The sequence below is a fragment of the Pongo abelii genome, chromosome X (assembly GCF_028885655.2).
Source record: "Pongo abelii isolate AG06213 chromosome X, NHGRI_mPonAbe1-v2.0_pri, whole genome shotgun sequence".
NCBI classification, from domain to species: Eukaryota; Metazoa; Chordata; class Mammalia; order Primates; family Hominidae; genus Pongo; species Pongo abelii.
Genome location: NC_072008.2, coordinates 146,091,335 through 146,111,909, shown reverse-complemented (window position 1 = coordinate 146,111,909; position 20,575 = coordinate 146,091,335). Strand labels below are relative to the sequence as shown.

The 20,575-nt window shown below is 40.6% G+C and overlaps 1 protein-coding gene and 1 non-coding gene across 10 annotated transcripts in view; one reads left to right on the top strand and one right to left on the bottom strand.

The window, feature by feature from the left end:
* The window catches only part of ATP11C (ATPase phospholipid transporting 11C), a 206,476-nt gene that overhangs the window by 29,105 nt on the left and 156,796 nt on the right, over positions 1-20,575 (top strand). The window lies entirely within an intron of this gene.
* On the bottom strand, positions 18,462-18,584 carry LOC112131182 (U6atac minor spliceosomal RNA). Its single transcript, XR_002913317.1, has one exon. It is a non-coding gene; the product is annotated as a U6atac minor spliceosomal RNA (small nuclear RNA).

Here is a 20,575-nt window from a genome sequence, read left to right as displayed (position 1 = left end):
GCCCTAGTTCAGGCTGCTATAACAGAATACCACAGACTGGGTAGCTTAAACAACCCAGAAATTTACTTTTCAAAGTTCTAGAGCCTGGTAAGTCCAAGATGAAGGCTCTGGCAGATAGGATGTCTGGTGAGGGCACTCTTCCCGGTTTGCAGACGCTGTCTTCTGGTTGAAATCAGAGAGAGGGATAGCAAACTCTTTGGCCTTAAAAAAAATTTTTTTATAGTTAAAAATTTTTTTTTTTTTTTAATGCTTACCAGTTTATTATAAAGGGTACTACAGAGGATACAGATGAAGGGACGCATAGGGTGAGGTATGGGGGAAGAAGCTCAGAGCTTCCAGGCCCGTCCTGGGGGTGCCACTCTCCAGGAACCTCCACGTGTCAGCTATCCGGAAGCTCACTGAACCCTGAACCCTGACCCCTTGGGTTTTTATGGAAGCTTCAAGACATCAGCATTCCTTCCCCCAGGGTATAGGGTGGGACCCTTGCATGGAAGGCTCTTAAGACCTACAATAAGAAAGGAGGGCAGGAAAAGGTCAGAGGCCTGCCCCCTGAGTCCTAACACACCCAACATTATAACAAAATGCTGTAACAAGGGCTATGGAAGTTATGAGCCAGGAACCGTGGATGAAAACCAATATATACCATAATACCACAGGCCACCCCCTGGTTTTTGACTATGGATTTTTCATGTAAAAGTATATACTATGCACAATCATTAATAATTAGTTCAGCCCATCATAGTATATGAATGTCTTCCAGGATGAGGCCACTCCTGTTTGTGGGTTTCCTCTCAGTCTTGTCAGCTTCCAAAAGCAGGAGTGGCCTTGGTAAATATATATAGCTTTACCCTTTCAGGCATCTGGGATTATTGAGCTTATAGACAATGTTATCTCTTGCTCTGAGACTCTTGAGTTGGTAACATAATATTTAATTTTCCTCAATATCCCGTTTATTCATTTGTTTAATTTCAGCTAGTATTTCTCCTCTCCATTAGTACCCTAACTTTTTCAACATTGGAAGAGACATTAGAATTGCCACTGTGCTGGTCTAGATAGCAGGCAGCAGTACAAGTCTGGCAAGTACCTCCTCCTCAGTCTACTCAGACAGGGTAAGGTTACAAAGGTGCAGAACTAGTGAGCTATTTTTACCACCAGGCAATATAGCTGCAATCACCGTTAGCCCCAGTTTTGCTGGATGGATTGAAGGCACAATCCATCATGACCTTAGGAATTTTGACGTAAGGTTTAAAAACATAGTTTGTTTTTTGCTTAGAAATCATCCCTGCTGTTCTAACACTTGTACTTGCAGCCCTGGTCCTAGGTCCACTGGATCAGGTAGGGGAGAAAAAATTAATATTTTTTTCCTGAGGTGATTTGAGGAAGAAAGAACAAACTATAGTCGTTATGTTAGTGGAGTCCTCCCTTGGCAGGAACTACATAGTCATATCAGTGTGAACCCCAGATATCTGAGATAGGTCCAGTTAATTTAGGAGGTTTATTTTGCCAAAGTTAAGGATCGTCTGTGACAGCCTCAGGAGGTCCTGATGATATGTGTGCAAGGTGGTCCGGGTACAGCTTGGTTTTACACATTTTAGGGAGACCTGAGACATCAATCAATATACCTCGGTTTAGTTGGGAAAGGCGGGACAACTTGAAGCTGGGAGGGGCCTTTCAGGTCATAGGTAAATAAGAGACAAAAGATTGCATTCTTTTGAGTTTCTGATTATCCTTTCCAAAGGAAGTAATCAGATACACATTTATCTCAGTGAGCAGAGGGATGACTTTGAATAGAATGGGAGGCAGGTTTGCCCTGAGCAGTCCCCAGTTTGACTTTTCCCTTTAGCTTAGTGATTTTGGGGTTCCAAGATTTAATTTTCTTTCATACCAGCATCTTCCCTACCCCCTCTTCCCCAGATGAACCAGAAAAACAGGAAAAAAAAAATCTATCAGGGACACTAGTCCCACTCGTGTTGAGGTGTGAGCACACACTCATGAAGGTGTGTAAGCCAGCCCTTCATGCTTTTATCTCCCCGTTTTAGACAACCAAGGTTTCAGTTGCCCATTCTGCTTCTCTGTCAAACTGTTAGGCTAAGGAGAATATCTCCCTACCCATTGTTGGACTTTGTGGGCTGTACAGTGTGTTCCTTGGTCTGAAAAAATGATGGCCAGCCATCCAAATCCATACAATATCTTCTATATTTTTTTATGGTACTCTGAGCATTTTCATCTTCCATTAGATAAGCAAAGCCCACTCCAGAGTCAGTGTTTATTCCTGTCAGGTCCCATTTTTAGCCTCCTCACAGGGCCACCGGCATTAGTCTCGGTTGCCAGCTATGTTCAGGGCCTTCCCACCGGAGAATCTGCCCCGCAGCCATCAGCAATCTCTGTCTCTTTTGCTGAGAAACAGAACAGTTCTTTCTGGCATTTTGTGCCTGAGAGGGTGCAAAAGGAACATGTCTAGATTCAGCCCATCTCTGTAGTGCTACAATAGCCCCATATCCACTCATTTCATGGGCCCAGGTGGCCACCTCAAGGGAGCACACAGGGATATCTACTTGTCGATTCCAGTCAACTTCTGAACCTGGAAGGGAGTTCTGATGGGCACTGACTTACTCTCCTTTAATGCCCCCTCACGTCTCCACAGGGCCATGCTTCATTTGGGCATTCTTTTAATAGTCCAGGTGTCCATGGCCCTCTTGTCTGAGTGTATGGCTAGGCCATTGGTCACTGCCCATGAGTCAGTAAAAACCCAAACACAGGGGTTTGCACCATTGTTCAATTCTTTCATCACTGTTAGAAAAACTGCATGTAATTCATCCCACTGAGTGGATCTGTTTTTACCTTCTTTGATCTAAGTAGCAGCCTTCCAAACAGGATGGTGTCCATTCACTTTGGAACTGTCTGGCTTCTTTTAAGGGCACTAACTTCTCCAGGCTTCACTGCCATGATCTAATCACCTCTCAAAGGCCCTACCTTCTAATACCATATTGAAGGTTAGGATTTCAATATTAAGAACTTGGGGTTGGAGGGGGAACCCAAACATTCATAACACTTGGTAAGTAAAATATAAAGTCCAGTTTACACCTCCTTACCTATTTACAAAATTAAGTGCATTGTTTCTTACCAACACTGGGTAATGAACTGCTTTTTACCCCCTCCCCATTTTATCAGTTGATGTCTTCAGATGTCAACCGGAATGTAAACAAGCTCTGCTTGACCAACTGAACTGTAAACAAGTCTACTCAAACCTGAACTTTAAAAAATAAGGGTTCTCCAACTTCTACCTCCTGAATTCTGACTTTTATATACTGCCATATAAGTCCAGGATTCTATAGTAACTGTTGGAGGGTTTTAATTTTTTTCAAAAATGTTTATTGTAAAAGGACAAAACTTTTTTTTCCCCCTAAAGCTTAGATGGTAGTTTCTGATTTTGTATCGAAAGCTTTGTGAAGCATTAGCAATTTTTTTTCTTTTTTTTTTTTGTGAGACAGAGTCTCGCTCTGTTGCCAGGCTGGAGTGCAGTGGCAAGATCATGGCTCACTGTAACCTCCACCTCCCGGGTTCAAGTGATTCTCCTGCCTCAGCCTCCCAAGTAGCTGGGACCACAGGCGCATGCCACCACACCCAGCTAATTTTTGTATTTTTGGTAGAGATGGGATTTCATCGTGTTGGCCAGGATGGTCTTGATCTCTTGACTTCGTGATCCACCCGCCTTGGCCTCCCAAAGTGCTGGGATTACAGGCATGAGCCACCGCGCCCGGCCAGCATTAGCAATTTTTGAATGTGCATATTCTTGGCTGTTCAGGCTCCAGGGTTGTGCTACACAATCAAGTTGTTATTGCTGATGGATTGACCACATTGTTAAAATAGGTTGCTCATCCCCGATTTTGCCACTGGCTCTTAATTTGCTTCATGTTTGACTCAAAGACACTATTTTGACAAAACCACTTCCATCTGATGACTATTAGATGATCCATAGGAAATTAATTGCAGGTTTCTTTCTTGTACAACAGGTGTCCAGGGCTCATTGATTCTCTTTCTGATATGTGGTTAGAAGCAGAGTTTGGGGATTCTTTCTTGAGATAACCAAGAAATCTTTTTAAATGTTTAAAAAAAATTTTTATTTTAGAATCATTTTAAATTTACAGAAAAGTTATAAAGATTGTGTAGTTTCCATATATCCTGCACCCATTTTCCCTATTAACATCTTGCATTAGTAATGTGTAATTTGTCACGATTAATGAATCAACATTGATACATTATTTTAAACTAAAGTTTATACTTTATTTAGATTTTCTCGGTTTTTCTCTAATGTCATTTTCCTGTTCCGGGGTCCGTTCCAAAATGCCACATTACTTTTTTTTTTTTTTTTTGAGATGCAGTCTTGCTATGTCACCCAGGGTGGAGTGCAGTGATGCGATCTCAGCTCACTGCAACCTCTGCCTCTCATGTTCAAGCAATTCTCCTGCCTCAGCCTCCCGAGTAGCTGGGGGTTCCCGCCACCACGCCTGGCTAATTTTTTTGTATTTTTAGTAGAGACGGGGTTTCACCATGTTGGCTAGGCTGGTTTTGAACTCCTGATCTCAAGTGATCCCCCTGCCTTGGCCTCCCAAAGTGCTGGGATTATAAGCTTGAGCCACTGCATCCGGCCCCACATTACATTTAGTCATCATGTCTCCTCAGGCTCTTCTTGGCTGTGACAGTTTCTCAGACTTCCCTTCATTTTGGTGATGTTGACAATTTTGAGGGATACTGGTCAGGTATTTTGTAGAATGTCCCTCAATTGAGATTTGTCTGATGTTTTCCTCATGATCAGACTGGTGTTACTGAGTTTTGGAAGATGAGAGATGAAGTGCCATTTCATATATCAAAGGTAAATGTTATCAGCATGACTTACCACTGTTGGTGTTGCCATAACTCAGCTATCTAAAGTAGTGATTGCCAGGTTCCTCCACTGTTAGGTTACTATTTTTCCTCTTTCCATACTGTACTCTATGGAAACAAGTCACTAAGAGTAGCAGAAGAGATTGTTATTTAAGTAGGAGATTCTAAAGAATATCATTTCTTGCTGAGTGAGACCATCTCCATTGTTTTTCAGTATTTCCTTTTAAGTTTTACTTTATTAGGAGACAGGTGTATGCAGTTGACATGTTTCAAATATTGATTTAAATTGTGAAGGGATTTGACATTAAAATGAATATTTTAGTGAATATTCTGGAGCACTTAGTTGGAACCTAACGTATTTGTGTAAATGCTCCTGTGTCTACCTGTTGCCCACATCTACGCATTCCCACGTCTACTCATCCCCCAGCCTCCAAGCCTTCTCTGTTTGCCTGTAGCTCCTGGAATCTGATTGCCTCAGCTAAAACCTTTATGAAAACATTTGGGTAGAGTAGCCCAGGATTTCTTTGCTTGGTAAGAACTCACTTGCTAAAATGGTTTTTATTAAAATATGTTTGTGCTTCACTACTGTGCTTCTTTTGCCAGAATAGATGCAGCCCTAAAGATTTGCTTGTCTTCCTAATTCCTTTCTTAATACCTCATAGTAGTGACTGAGCTATTGATGTGAAGGGATAATAACAGCCCTACAACGTGCTTTTTGCAGGTTCTGATATCTTAAGAACTAACCGAGAGCTTTGAAAAAGAACATTGCCTTACTGACATAAATTCAAGCCCGCTTCAAAACAAATAATATACAGCATGTGTCATAAAGAAGGTTCATTCCTAGAAATCATCAGATTCAAAAGGAGCAAAGGATGAGGAAGAAGGAATCACAGCAAGTGATAGTACTTGCTCAAAGACTGTTAACCAGGGTCAGTGCCATGGGAACATTGTCTCCAGCAGCCCCGTTCATTCTCTACCCACCCCAGTCCTAATTCATATTCCTGGCTGCTGCTGCTTTTTTTTTTTTTTTTTTTTTTTTTTTTTTGACACAGGGTTTTGCTCTGTTGCCCAGGCTGGAGTGCAGTGGCATGATCATAGCTCACTGCAGCCTCGACTTCCCCATTCAAGAGCTCCTCCCACCTCAGCCTCCTGAGTAGCTGGGACTACAGTCACGTGCCACCACGCCTGGCTACATGTCCCTGGCTTCTAACATGCACTTAAAGCACTTCTCAGAAAGACTGTCCCAGTAGAAAAGGTGCACAGAAAGTAAACAATTCATTTCTTTTTCTTTTTTTTTTTTTTTTTCTGGGACAGAGTCTTACTCTGTTGCCCAGGCTGGAATGCAGTGGCGCCATCTCGGCTCACTGCAACCTCCTCCTCCCAGGTTCAAGTAATTCTCATGCCTCAGCTTCCTGAGTAGCTGGGATTATAGGCGTGTGCCACCATACCCAGCTAATTTTTGTATTTTGAGTAGAGACAGGGTTTTGCCATGTTTGAACTCCTGGCCTCAAGCTCTCTGCCCGCCTCGGCTTCCCAAAGTGTTGGGATTACAGGTGTGAGCCTCTGCGCTCGGCCCAATTCATTTTTCACTGAGGTTGACCTTTAGTATATTGTTAGTAGTTTTGGATTCTAGTTTGAGTTATCACTAGAAAAAATAGTGAATAATATTTTATTTTTTATTGATACATAATAGATGTACATATTTTGGGATACCTGTATATGCCCCATACCCAGTTTCCCTTATTATTTTGAGACAGGGTCTCACTCTCTCTCAGGCTGGAGTGCAGTGGCCCAATCTCGCTTACTGCTACCTCGGCCTCCCGTTTCAAGTAGTTCTCCCACCTCAGCCTCCCGAGTAGCTGGGACCACAGGCATGCACCACCATGCCCAGCTAATTTTTGTACTTTAGGAGAGACGTGATGTCACCATTTTGCCCAGGCTGGTCTCGAACTCCTGAGCTCAAGCCATCTGCCCACCTCAGCCTCCCAAAGTGCTGGGATTTCAGGCGTGAGCCACCACACCCAGTTCCATTTCCCTTATTATTAACATCTTACATTAGAATGGTACATTTGCCATAATTAATAAGCCAATATTAATATATTATTATTATTGGGAGGCTGACTGGGCCTTGAGGTCAGGAGTTCCAGAACAGCCTGGCTAACATGGTGAAACCCGTCTCTACTAAAATTACAAAAAAATTAGCCGGGTGTGGTGGCACGCTTGTAGTTCTAGCTGGGACTACCCAGGAGGCTGAGACTTGAAAATCGCTGAACCCAAGAGGCCTGGGGTTGCAGTGAGCTGAGATTGCGCCACTGCATTCCAGCCTGGGCAGAGAGAGAGAGAGAGAGAGAGACTCTGTCTCAAGAAAGGAAAAAAAAAAAGTGTGTGTGTGTGTGTGTGTGTGTATAATTAACTGAAGTTCATACTTTATTCAGATTTCCTTAGTATTTCTCAAATGTCTTTTTGCTTTTTCAGGATCCCATCTAGGACACCACATCATATTTAGTCATCATATTTATTTGGACTCTTCTTGGCTGTGACAGTTTCTCAGACTTTGTTTTTGGTGACTGACAGTTTCGAGGAATACTGGTCAGGTGTTTTGTAGAATGTCCTTCAATTGGGATTTGTCTGATGTTTTTCTCATGACTAGATGTGAGTTGTGGATTTTGGGGAGGAAGACCAGGGAGGTGAAGGGCCATTCTCATCATATATCCACGGTACATAGTATCAACGGGCTTATCACTGATGATGTTAACTTGGTCACCTGTCTGAAGTAGTGTTTCTTAGGTTTATACACTGTACAGTTATCTTTTTAAAAATGATTTGTATTGATTTTTCTGTCTCTGATTCTGGAGAGGAGGATGGTTCATTTTATTTATTGATTCAGCAGAATGAAATATACAGTAGATTATTGTTAACTATAGTCACTCTACTGATCTATCCAACACTAGGTCTTATTTCTTCTAAGTGTATGTTTGTACCCATTAATCAACCTGTAATCCCAGCACTTTGGGAAGCCGAGGCGGGCGGACAGCTTGAGGCCAGGAGTTCAAACATGGCAAAACCTTGTCTCTACTAAATATTTCCAGCAAAAAAAAGAGATAAATGTTTAAGGTGACCTTTAGTATATTATTAGTAGTTTTGGATTCTAGTTTGACTTATCACTAGAAAAAATACATCTCACTGTGTTTAGATGCATCTACTTTAAAAGCCAAATAGACAAAAATTAGCTGGGTATGGTGGTGCATGCCTATAATAAGGTGATGGATATCCCAATTACTCTGATTTGATCATTACACATGAATGTGTGAAAATATCTCACTGTGTTTAGATGCATCTACTATAAAAGGCAAATAGACAAAAATAAGCTATTCTAGGCCAGGCGCAATGGCTCACACCTGTAATCCCAGCACTTTGGGAGGCTGAGGCAGGTGGATCACTTGAGGTCAGGAGTTCAAGACCAGCCTGGCCAACATGGCAAAACCCCGTCTCTACAAAAAATACAAAATTAGCCGGGTGTGGTGGTGTGCACCTGTAATCCCAGCTACTCAGGAGGCTAAGACAGGAGAATCGCTTGAACCCAAAAGGTGGAGGCTGCAGTGACTGAGATCATGCCACTGCACTCCAGCCTGAGTGACAGAGCAAGACTCTGTCTCAAAAAAATAAAAAAAACCTATTCTAAAAGTAGGGATTTTTTGCTAGACAAATTTATTAATCTAAGTTCTGCCTAATGAGGTCTAGGGGAACTCCCTGAATTTGAGCGAAATGCCAAAAAAGTAAGCTAAAGGATATTTAGGTTTACATTATTTTCCTCACTGTCACTTTCCAGTATCTCTTATATCCGTTTACCATGTGGAAGAATCTAGTACTCACTTTTAAAATTTTTTGAGATGGAGTTTTGCCCTTTTTGTCCAGGCTGGAGTACAATGGCATGATCTCGGCTCACTGCAACCTCTGCCTCCTGGGTTCAAGTGATTATCCTGCCTCAGCCTCCTGAGTAGCTGGGATTACAGATGTGTGCCACCACACCTGGCTAATTTTGTATTTTTAGTAGAGACGGGGTTTTGCTCTGTTGGCCAGGCTGGTCTCGAACTCCTGACCTCAGGTGATCCACCCACCTCGACCTCCCAAAGTGCTGGGATCACAGGTGTGAGCTACCATGCCCGGCCAGTTTTAGGTAAATTTTAAAGTTTTTTTCCTTAAAGTCCCACTTTTACTAATTAGAGAAATAAAACATATTTAAGCAACAGCTTATACTTTATAGGTAACAAAAAGTTGGTCTAGTTCTAGTTTCTGCTGTGCAATGTTTATTTGTTTAGCTCTTTTAAATATACTGGGATTTTCAACAAAATTTTTTGTTTGATTACACATGAATAACATTAAATAATTAAAATCACATTCTTCGATGTCATACCAACTCAATTATTTATAATTTACCAGTTATTAGACTTTCTCACCTCTTCAGTAATTTTAGTTTTTTATTATTTTTATTGATACATAATAGATGTACATATTTTGGGATACCTGTAATATTTTGATACTTTCATAAAATGTGTAATGATCAAATCAGTAATTGGGATGTCCATCACCTTAAACATTTGTCTCTCTTTTTTTTGCTGGAAACATTTGGAATCTTCTTTTCTAGGTATTTTGAAATATACAGTAGATTATTGTTAACTATAGTCACTCTACTGATGTATCAAACACTAGGTCTTATTCTTCTAAGTGTATATTTGTACCCATTAATCAACCTCTCTTCATCCTCCCTTCCCCCAAACTCTTCCTCTGATAACTACCAGTCTACTCTCTATCCTCATGAGATCCATTTTTGTAGCTCTCACATATGAATTGCGGTATTTGTCTTCTTCGCTTATTTCGTATTCATAAGTAGTGAAAAGTATGTCCTTAAATGAGACCTTTTCTATCTTCCCAGCTTTAATATAAATACAAAAGATTGTGTGATACTAGGGATAAAGCAACCTCCTTATTTTCATTCCTTCAAATGCTAGTCAAGGTAACCGATGAAGATCAGAAAGTACTAGGAAAAGAAGTCACCATCACATCTTGTGTTGAAATTTGTTAGGGAGTTTCAGTATCAAGGAATGAGTATGTCATGTAGCAGATGAGCCTCTAGGATGAATTTGATTAATTCTTCCCAGCAGCAAAATCTCATAATCAAATAATGTTGCTTGAGGCCTTCTTTTGCTTTGGAGTTAGAGTATCTAAATTGTGTAAGCTCTAGTGGATTTCCATTCTGTCGTATCAAGGATCGATGGTTTGTGTGAATGGAAAGAGCACATTTTTTGTTGGGCTATATATATGAGCTCACTGGAAAGAGTTAAGAATTATGAGTAAATATATTTTACTGGATTTAACTTCCTAATGATAGGCATCTCTACCAGATTTGATGATACTGCAAACATGGAAGGAACACAGGCATCTGGGTTTCTTTGCTGGCTCTGCCACTAGTTTGTTGTGCAATTTTTTTTTTTGGTAGTTTGTTATGTAACTTTCTCAATGGTCCTCAGATTTTCGTCTGTACAGTGAGAGTAAAAAGGCCAGAGCATTGCTTAAACCCCTTAAGACCGTCTAAATCTGTGGTTCAGAGTGGGAAATAAGAGTAGCAATATTGACTGTCTTCCCAGTTACCTGTTATGCTCATGATAAGGTGCATTAGATAAAAATGTAAGAGGAATCTGATTTTCCCACAAAACGTTTCATATATAGTTGGGGACATGATCTTAACCTGGTGTCAAATTCTTTTTTCTAGATATGACTACAAATATGAGAATGAATAAATTATATGAAATGTGAACATGAATAGATTTCTAGGTAATACCTATGGGCCATAGAGCTTTTTAAGATATGCATTTTTGGCCAGGCCTGGTGGCTTATGTCTGTAATCCCAGCACTTTGGGAGGCTGAGGCAGGTGGATCACTTGAGGTCAGGAGTTCGAGACCAGCCTGGCCAACATGGTGAAACCCCGTCTCTAGTAAAAAACAAACAACGAAACAAAAAAACCCAAAAATTAGCCAGGCTTGGTGGCACGCTTCTGTAGTCCCAGCTACTCGAGAGGCTGAGGCATGAGAATCGCTTGAGCCTGGGAGGCAGAGGTTGCAGTGAGCCAAGATTGCCCCACTTGCACTCCAGCCTGGGCAACAAACATTCCTAAAAGTAGTTGTGAGTGGAGTAAATGTACAGACACAAGATCTCTGTATACTGGATTCCATATTTCTCTTCTCCTTTCTTTCTGTGTGACAGGCTCTCATTCTCTTTCACTGGTATTTTTGAGTACCTCTTTTGAACTTAGAGGCGTGCCTCATACTCTGTGATGCTGGGGAGACTGTGTGGGCCTGTTGGCTTCTATGTCTACATGGCTTTCCAATGGACAGAGCTGGGGCAGGTCAGCCCTGAATGAGGCTTTGAGTCTCAGCCTGTCTTGAGTTAGAGAGAATTTTGGGAACCTCAGACTGCTAGCTCAGCAGTTCAGCATGTTTGCTAGTATCATTCTGACTTTGTGTGGTCATGTTTTTGCAAGACTACTGTTGTCTGGCTCGTTGTGATTAAGACTAGCCCTTGTATTTCTGGGCCAGAAACTGGTCCTTACTCTCTTTATCCCCTGTGAAGTCCTTTTATGGGTACAATGGTTGGCACCCCAATTCCTCCAAAGGTAGGAACATGTTTTCTTTTAGCTAAGCTTCTGGGAAACTTAAGCTCTGCCTAGACCCATATCTGCGGTTGGGTCTTTGCTGCCCAATCCTGATGTTATTGATGCTCACCCACTAATTGCCTTTTTACGAGATTTCCCTGATGTTGTATTCTGTCTGCTTTTACCTTGCTGAGTATCCTGATGCTCACTGCTCACCTGCCTGGACCTTTGGTTGTTGCTGCACTGTCTTTTCTAGTAATGTGCTCTTGTCACTTGGATTTCCTCCTAGGCCTTCTGGGTCCACCTCCAAGCACCTGACATTCTGTACTTTTTGATCTGCCATGCTGTCTGCCTTCAGTAGCTTAATTATGAAAATCAGTAGTTTTCTTTCTCTGGAACCTTTATTTTAAAAATCTATTACTAGGCCGGGTGTAGTAGCTCGCGCCTGTAATCCCAGCACTTTGGGAGGCCGACACAGGCAGATCACATGAGGTCAGGAATTGGAGACCAGCCTGTCCAACAAGGTGAAATCCCATCTCTACTAAAAATAGGAAAATTAGCCAAGCGTGGTGGTGTGCGCCTGTAATCTCAGAGACTTGAGAGGCTGAGGCATGAGAACTGCTTGAACCTGGGAGGTGGAGGTTGCAGTGTGCTGAGACTACACCACTGCACTCCAGCCTGGGCAACAGAGTGAGACCCTGTCTTAAAAAAAAATTAATTAGGGGCGAGGGAGAACTAGAATCATGAAATCTTCGCATTGAAAAAGACTCTCAGAAGCTTATACTTCAACTTTCCATCAGACGGATAACCTGGTAACTCCCAAGATAACCCATCAATCGCATTTTGCAGTACCTCTCTATTGGTTTCTTGTGCCCAAACCATCAATGCATTCATTTATTTATTCACTCATTCCTTAATGTCTGCACAGTTACTAAACATCTATCTTTAGCTAGGCAATGGGGATGTGTGCGGGCATGTGTGTGTGAGAGAGAGAGCATTCCAGTTTCTAGGAAGCTGCTAGTCCAGTTGGGGTAGAGAATAAACAATCATGATGGCTAGCTAGAGATATACATTGGGCAGGAGAATGGGTCATTTTCTCTGCATGACTGAAGGGTGGTTCATGGAGGGCTTTCTGCCATTCCAGTTAACACCAACTTTCTCTTTTTAATTTAACTTTTATTTTAAGTTCGGGGTACATGTGTAGGTTTGTTATATAGTTAAACTTACGGGGGCTTGCTGTACAGATTATTTTGTCACTCAGGTATTAAACTAGTACCCATTAGTTAACACCAACTTTCTAGTCCACCACCAGCTTTTCAGCTAAAATACAGGAAACTCCTCATCTTCCTTCTTTTTTTTTTTCTTTTTTTTTTTTGGCCGATCTCTGACTTGCTTTTGGAATCATCTTTCTTTATGCAAATCTTGATTTGTTCCTCCCCTGTTCATAGGCTGCCCATTGTTTATCCCACACCCCACAAGGATATCTAACTCCTTGGCATAACTCACGAAGCCTTCGACCTTTCTGATTCATGCCTACCTCTCCAGTTTTATTACATGCTATTTTCCATCAGGTTCTTAGTACCCTAGAACTTCATGAAGTTTCCTGGCTACACTGTGCTTACTTGTACTTCTGTTGCATGTGCTGTTCCCACTGCCTGGAGTGGTTGCCATTTTTGATTTCCTGGTGAACTCTGGGGCACTGAGAACTTGACAGAAAATGGTATATGGGGAAAAATCACAAGTCTGATTTTCCTCTTCTGTTAAGGTGTACTCCAGCCTGTTGGATGCTATTGCACTTTATACACCCCCCACTCCTGCCCACCAGAAGATTGTAAACTACTTCAGTCCAGGTTATCTTTATGTCTTCAGTTTAACACAGAGCCTGGCCCAGAGTGGGCAGTCCATAAATAATTGTTAGAAGAATAGATGAAGGAATGAGTGAGTAAATACAAGTTTCTGTAGTCTGTTTTTCAGTTTAGTTCTTCCTTGGGGCTCTGATGATGGTACTTAAATGGATCCTATCACTGTTTTGTTTCATTTAGAGACGGGGTCTGACACTGTCACCCAGGCTGAAGTACAGTGGCATTTTCATAGCTCACTGAAGCTTTGAACTTTTAGGCTCAGGCCTCAGCCTCCTTCCACCTCAGCCTCCCAAGTAGCTGGAACCACAGGCATGTTCCACCATGCCTGGCTTTTTAAAAAAATTTTTTGTAGAGATGAGGTCTTGTTTTGTTACCTAGGCTGGTCTCAAACTCCTGGCTTCAAGGAATCCTCCTGCCTCGGCCTCCCAAAGTGTTGGGATTACAGGTGTGAGCCACCACACAAAACCACACTGTTTTGACCATAACTCCTTGCAAAGCCAGAACCATGCACACTGGCTTATCCACTACTGGATAAGCTACCTGCCTGCCAAAACAGAGAGAAAAGCCCTTTAGGCGTTTTAGAAAACTCTTGATCTTCTCCCACCCTGTTGTCTCTGCTGCCAAGATAAGCTTCTACTATGTCTTTTCAGAACTCTGATCAAGAGGTAGAAATTGCATAGAATAAAAATATTTCACCCTTTCTCTTCTAAATCAGAGTGGTTGTGAAGTGAGGAGAATTAGTACTTGAATAAAGTTCCTGTCTCCTTAGGCAGTTCTTTGAATGAGTCATCTACAAACTCAAGCAATTTGTAAGGACAATTATGGCCATTTATTCTGTTGTCAGCCTGTTTTGAATAAATACCAAATGGAGTATTTTGGTTCTTAATTATGCCTTTCTCACCTTCTTACCAGAGCCCCTTTTTACACAATTATATCAATTAACAGTGAAAGACACATACACAACTTTCATGAACTTTATCTGCCCTGCATATCTTCCTGTGCTTTAATCATGATCTTAAATTTATAATCAGAAATCAGCCTTTTCAGTTCAAATTAGTTGTAGATCTCTGCCTAAAATAGTTGGCTCTTTCGAGGTTGTTACTTTTTTAACACAACTTTTTTCTTGAGAATTATTGAGGTATAATTTACATACAGTAAAATTTGCCCTTTTTAGGTATGTAAAAATCGATGAATTTTGACAAAATTATATAAATTGTAATCACCACTGAAATCAAAATAATCGAATTTTCTGTCACCTAAAAAGTTCCCTCATGCTCCTTTGTAGTCAGTCCCCTCCCTAAACTGCCAACCCCTGGCAACCGCTAATCTGATTTCTGTCCCTTACAGTTTTGTCATTTCTAGAATTCCATATAAATGGGATCAAAATGTATAACCTTTGAGTCTGGCTTGTTTTACTTGGCACAATGCTTTTGAGAGTCATCTATGTCCTTGCATTTATCCGGTTTGCTGCCTTTCATTGCTGAGTAGAATTCCACTAAAGAGATAACACTATAATTTGTGTATCCATTCACCAGTAGCTGATGGACATTTGGACTGTTTTCACTTTTTGGTGGTTATGAATAAAGGTGCTGTAAATACTTGTGTTCAGGCCGGGCATGGTGGCTCACACCTGTAATCCTAGCACTTTGGGAGGCCAAGGTGAGCGAGTTACTTGAGGTCAGGAATTCGAGACCAGCCTGGCCAAAATGGTGAAACCTCGTCTCTACTAAAAATATAAAAATTAGCTGTGTGTGGCGGTGCGTGCCTGTAGTCCCAGCTACTTGGAGGCGGAGGCATGAGAATCGCTTGAACCCGAGAGGCAGAGGTTGCAGTGTGCTGAGATTGTGCCACTGCACTCCAGCCTGGGCAACAGAGTAAGACCCTGTCTCCAAAAAAAAATTGTGTTCAGGTTTCTGTGTAGACGTATATCCTGTTTTCAGTAAATATATAGAAGTGAGGTGGCTGGGTAGTATGAAAACTATGTATTTAACTTTATATCTTAAGCTGCCCAACTATTTTTCAAAGTGACTATACCATTTTTGTTTCCTAACAGCAACATATAAGGTTGCATTTGCTCCATATCCTCACCAATATTGTTATTGTCTGTCATTTAAAACTTTAGCCATTCTGGTAGGTGAATAGTGATATCTCATTGTAATTTTATTCTGCATTTTTCCTAATGACTAATGATTTTGAACAGGTGTCTTAACATTTTTTTGATTTGGCAGGGTTTTGAAAAATTATACAGTTTTGGGCTGGGCGCAGTGGCTGACGCCTGTAATCTCAGCACTTTGGGAGGCCAAGGTGTGCAGATTACTTGAGGTCAGGAGTTCGAGAGCAGCCTGGCCAACATGGTGAAACCCCGTCTCTACAAAAATACAAAAATTAGCTGGGCGTTGTGGCGGGCGCCTGTAATCCCAGCTACTCGGGAGGCTGAGGCAGGAGAATCACCTGAACCCGGGAGGCAGAGGTTGCAATGAGCTGAGATCGCACTGTTGCACTCCAGCCTGGGCGACAGAGTGAGACTGTATCCAAAAAAAAAAAAAAAAAAAAAAATTTATACAGCTTTGAGTGTTCTTTATATATTCTGGCTACTGGTCCGTTATCAGATATGTGTTTTGCAAATGTTTTTCCCAGTCTATGGCTTGTGTTTTTACTTTTTAAATAGTGTGTTTCAAAGAGCAGTAGTTTTGTGTTTTTTTTTTTTTGAGACGGAGTCTTGCTCTATCGCCCAGGCTGGAGTGCAGTGGTGCGATCTCGGCTCACTGCAACCTCCGCCTCCTGGGTTCAAGCAATTCTCCTACCTCAGCCTTCCGAGTAGCTGGGACTACAGGTGCACGCTACCACGCCTGGCTAATTTTTTGTATTTTAGTAGAGATGGGGTTTTACCTTGTTGCCCAGGCTGGTCGCGACCTCCTGAGCTCAGGCAAATCCGCCCACCTTGGCCTCCCAAAGTGCTGGGATTACAGGCGTGAGCCACCACCCCCAGCCCAAGGGCAGTAGTTTTAAGTTTTGATTGAAGTTCCATTTTTCAGTCTTGTCTTTTCTTCTTTTTTTTTCAGACAGGGTCTTGCTCTGTCACCCAGGCTGGAGAGCACTGGTTCAATCATGGCGCACTGCTGGCCTCCTGAACTCAAGCAATCCTCCTACCTCAGTCTCCCGAGTAGCTGGTACTATAGGTGTGCACCACCATGCCCAGCTAATTTTTGTGTTTTTTTTTTGTAGAAACAGGGTTTTACTATGTTGCCCTGGCTGGTCTCAAACTCCTGAAGAGATCCTCTCACCTTGGCCTCCCAGAGGGCTGAGATTACAAGCGTGAGCCACTGTGCCTGGCCTCAATATTTTCTTTTATGGTTAATGGTTTTTCTGTCCTATCTAAGAAACAGTTGCCCAACTCAGGATCATGAAGATTTGCTTCTATTTTTTCTAGAAGTTTTATAGCTTTAGGGTTTACATTTCAGTCTATGATGCATTTCCAGTTGACTTTTATGTATAGTGCAAGATACAGGTTGAGATTCATTTTTTGAATATAGATATATCTAATTGTTCCAGCATCATTTGTTGATAAGATGAAAAAAACTATACTTTGTCTATTGAATTAGCTTGGCATCCTTGTCAAAAATTAATTGACCATATATGTGTGGATCAGTTTCTGGAATTTTTATTTTGTTTCATTGATCTGTGTTACCCTTTTGCCTATGCTGTCTAGAATATTATAGCTTTATTGTAAGTCTTGAAATCAATTGGTATGAGTACTCCAAGTTTTTTTTTTTACAAAATTGTTTAGGTTATCCTAAATTATTTTTTCCATATAATTTTAGAGTTACCTTATAAATTTTTGAAAAAGAAACTTGGGAATTTATTTGCTGTGAATTAAAATCTATAGATAATTTGGAGGAGAATTGCAATACTGATGATATTGAGTCTTTTGATCATGAACACAGTGTATCTCTGCAAGGAAGTCTTTGATTTCTCTCATCAGTGTTTTTGATACTTTTCAACATACAAATCTTATAATACTTTGTTAGATTGATCCCTCAGTATCACATGTTTCTTGGTGCTGTTGTAACTGGTGCTTTTTTTTTTTGAGATGGAGTCTCGCTCTGTTGCCAGGCTGGAAAATCTCAGCTCACTGCAACCTCCACCTCCCGGGTTCAAGCAATCAAGCAATTCTCCTGCCTCAGCCTCCCGAGTAACTGGGACTACAGGCGTGCTCCACCACTCCCGGCGAATTTTTGTATTTTTAGTACAGACGGGGTTTCACCATGTTGGCAAGGATGGCCTCAATCTCTTGACCTCGTGATCCGCCCACCTTGGCCTCCCAAAGTGCTAGGATTACAGGCATAAGCCACCGTGCCTGGCCACAACTGGTGCTTTTAAAAATTTCATTTTCCTGTTCTTCACTGTTGTGTATAAAAATACAGTTGATTTTTTTTTATAGCAAGGCAAGGAAAAAAAACAATTTTTATATATTGATCTTATATTCTTAAACTTTGCCAGTCACTAATTATATCTAGTAGTTTCTTATAGATTCTTTTATATTTTCTGGATAATTACATTTTCTGTGAATACAGGCAGTATTATTTTTCCTCTCCCATCTATAAGTATCTGTATTTTTTTTCTGTACCTTATTGCATTAGCTAGGAGTTCTATCTAATATGATGTTGAGTAGGAGTGTTAAGAGTGGATTCCTTGCCGTCTTCCTGATCTTTGGGGGAAATCATTTTGTGTTTTATTATTAAGTATGAGTTAGCTGTAAGTTTTTCATAGATGTTCTTTATCTTTTTTTTTTTCTTCATAGATGCTCTTTACCAGGTTGAGGAAGTTTCTTTTGATTTCTAGTTAGCTGAGTTGTTGTTGTTGTTTTTTAAATAATGAAGGGCTGCTGAATGAATGTTGCACTTTTTCTGTACCTATAGAACTAGTCATACAGATTTTTCCTTGTTAGTTAGACTGCTGATACTGTGAATGGCATTGTGTTTGATGTATGAATGCTGAACTATTCTTGCATTACTAGTCTAAATTCCACATGGCAATAATAGATTATTCTCTTGTATTTTATGGATAAAAATCATGGATAAATGACATGAAGTAGGTAGCAATTCCTTAACCATATGTGTGTTTTATAAGTCATAGAAATTTTTCCATCCTAAGGGAAGTGCTAACTCTCTTGCTTAGCATACAATACAGGTAGCATGTTTTTGGTCTTCGTTTGGTCTTTTAGGCTATCAAAAGTGAGTGAGGGGAAACGTAACAAAAATAGTATGTACTAGGCAGTGTGTATGTTTATCTTATTTAATCTCACTTGATGGAAAGTGAGGTCCATCAAACAATTTGTACCACCAAGTCTTGGAGCTAGTAAATGGCAGGGTCAGAATTTAAATGCAGGTGTTTTGGATAAAACTGTTATTAGCTCACTGTATGGTATCGCCTGTCTTTGGAAGTGAGTGGGTATGTGCGTGCATGTGTTTGTGTTTGTGTGAGAGAGACGGAGGAAGGGAGGGAAGGACAGGAATTGGGAGAGTGAGGTAGAAATTGAGATTTGGAAGGAGAGAAAAGCCCTCCCACCTTTCATTGTCATCTAAAATCTGGGCTTTTAGATATCGTGATTTGTATCTCAGCTTTGCCATTTACTTGATTTGTGGCACATTTGTCTCTCTGAGCCTCATGTTTTAAAAATTTGAAATGTTAGAACATTTACAATTGAGTTACGAGGAATACAGATAATATATGTAAAATGCCTCACATAGAATGTGCTCAATTTAGTGGTGTCCATTACTATCATCATTATTGATTTCCTACCATTAAATGTATTTTGTAAATGAAAATAATCTGGTTTTGGAAGATGGCAAAGGAGACTTAGAATGATTTCTATAGTTGTTTGTTTAGATCTTTTGACAAAATTGCCTGAAGTTCTTTTATAAAAATGGAATTCGTTTTCTCTACTTTTCACTCCTTCTCAAGTCAAAATAACACAAGGTATTTACTAAATCAGTTTGCAAATTTGGAAAATCTTAAAAAGTACTGCTGAGCTGGGTGCAGTGACTCACGCCTGTAATCCCAGCACTTTGAGAGGCCCAGGAGGGAGGATTGCCTGAGGCCAGGAGTTCAAGACCAGCCTGGGCAACATAGCAAGACCTCATCAAAATAAAAAATAAAGTATTCCTGAATGCTCTGGACTTGCCTACTGGTTTGGAAGTGGTTATCTCAGTGTGGAGGATTGGAGATGCCATTTTTATTTTACATGGACAACAAACCATTGCTAGCTAACTTTAGTCCCTTAGCCCATGTAGATCTGACAGTTTATGACGTGAGACTGTCTTCTCTAAGTGACACAAACTATTTCAGGTTGTTTCAGTAAGGTTATTTTGGGTCTTACAAGCAGGGCCCAAGAGCTTCTGTGTGTTTCATTAGTCAAGTCAGGGAGATGAGAATGAGTCTGAGAAAGGGCATCAGACTATCAGTGCCTTGGACCTTGGGAGGGCTGTTAGCTCCAACTCTACCAATCAATAGCCTTCTGGGAATTGGTTCATATGATTATTTGATTTCATAAAAGTACTCTTCCAGCCAAAAGTGCTGCTTGACACATGAAAATTGTATCTTGACAATTTTTGGATAATACCACACCATCCCTTGATATTGTTGAAAATCAGAATTGGTAATCAGTATGCTTTCCTTCTAGCCATGAAGTCTTTCAGTAAATATGTTAAACTTAAGAGTTTTATTGTAGACTTTGTGGTTAATTATGACCTTTCTTAGCAAGCTGATGTCACAATGTAATAAGTAAGTTATGTTTCTCATATTTATTCAGAAGTCCAGGATGTCTTTGTGTTAGGGTGATATTTAGGTTTTGATATCTTCGGTTTGTCTATTTTCCCCAATTGTATATTCAGTTCGTAAAATTTATTTTACTCTTTTCAAATTACAGTGGCCACATCTTCTTATTTAATTTTCACCTTACTTTGTATATCATTTTAGGGTAGGTCTTATTGCCACCTTATGATGAAAAAAATAAGGCTACATTTTCCCAAAGATCATCATTGGACAGTGAGTCCATATTCAGAAGCCAATTCTGATTTTTGTTTATGTTCTTTGGATTAGACCTCTGGGCCTTGAGCTTGATCTGGCTCTCTAAATTTCATTGATTTGGTTAACATTCAAAAACTAAATGTCTAATGA